The sequence below is a fragment of the Papilio polytes genome, unplaced genomic scaffold (assembly GCF_000836215.1).
Source record: "Papilio polytes unplaced genomic scaffold, Ppol_1.0 DF821911.1, whole genome shotgun sequence".
NCBI classification, from domain to species: Eukaryota; Metazoa; Arthropoda; class Insecta; order Lepidoptera; family Papilionidae; genus Papilio; species Papilio polytes.
The window spans coordinates 115,333-117,030 of record NW_013527293.1 but is presented as its reverse complement, the minus strand read 5'-3'; positions in this window follow the sequence as shown (position 1 = coordinate 117,030).

Here is a 1,698-nt window from a genome sequence, read left to right as displayed (position 1 = left end):
AAAAGATCAAATTTGTTGTTTCATTTATACATGAACCACCTCATTTCAAACTTTGAATTAGTAACAAACTCCTACAATCCTTAATTTCGGACACCAGAATCAGTGAGTCACAGCACAAGCTCAGTCTATAAGAAACGCAAGTTTCAGTAAAATTATTTTTTCGATGGTATGCAGGGCGTCGGGGACAGACTATCACAGATTCCTTCATCGAAAATATGACGATCTAAAGTTGCTTCGTTTGGACGCTAGAGGGGTATAAAGTACATATACTAAATATTTTACATTTAATCATATGTTTCAAATTTAGAAAAAAAAAAGAATGTTAACTCAGTCCAGCAGTTAAGCTCGAAGTTAAATTAAACAAAATCCTGATTGTGTGTCAAAAACGCATAATAAAAATTTAAACGTTGACCAAAAATCTTTTAAATTATACTGCTTTCTGAGAAAAATACTTGACAGTGATAGTACAGGCGGTTACAATAATGTGATTAAAAATGTTTTGTTGTTTCGAGCCCCCTGTTCATTTGATGCGTTTTTTTTTTCCACAAAAAGGTGTAGTTTAATAAACAGAAACGATATTTTCAATATGAATAAAAATTTGCGGATTTTCGACATATTTGAATGAATGTAAAATGTTTAGCAAACTTTGGAGTCTCGAGCGCCTAACGAAGCGACTTTGGACAGAAGTAAGTTAGGTCAAGTCGTCGTATTTTTGTCGAATCTATAATAGTCCATTATACACGACTTTCCTGAACACCTGTACAGATTCTTATCAATGAAGCATTTGAACTTGAAACAGCACAATGCCTATTTTATATACAAGAAGAGTCTTAACAGTCGGATCAGCGGTTTTGTGGAGGTATAGATGACCTCAATAGCAATCATTTAAACGCAAAGTATGTTGCCCGATTTTCTATACCATTAATTTATTTGTTTTTTTTTTAAATCGGATTACCGACTTAACTTTGACTGTACGTCCAAAATTATGTGTTTACAGTGGTCATTTTTTTTCTTTAACAAGCCTAATAATTAGGCATTCGTGTCGCTTTTTTTGGAATAACTCATACGAGAACTAAATAAAAAAAAAATGTTGAATATTTTTTCAAAACAAAATTTCTTTGATTTCGAGACGCTGGGATTATTTTTTGCCCCAACTTTTTTCCTACAAGCTTTTTGTGTAGTTGTTTATTATTTTTTTTGTTTTCTAATGTACTTTCATATATTTGAGTTATTTAATTACAGATTTCTATCTTATTTTTACTTAACAAGGTAATAGAATTAAGGGGAAATGGACGGATATTGTAATCGGCCGATGGTGATGAAATCATTTTGTCAAATTTCCAACAAAAGTAGTCTACAAAAGGGATTGTTTTATAGAAAATGAAACGAGATATTAGTATTTGTTACTTAAAATGTATTCAATATATTATTGTATGATACAAATGGCGTACAGTCTACAATATTTGGTACAAAATTCACAACATACGTATAGGCAATATAAATAGTTAAAATATCAACAAATCTTATATACAATGTACAAAATATACAAATACGTAAAAAAAGTTAACAATATATCGCTAGGGAGTAACTAAGAGTGGGGTAGGGCGGCTAGGGCGGCTAGGGCAGGGGCTCCACGTAGTTCTCGGGCACGAGGCCGCTGCGGCCGTCCAGCGTGCCGCGCAGCCAGCCCGGCTCGCC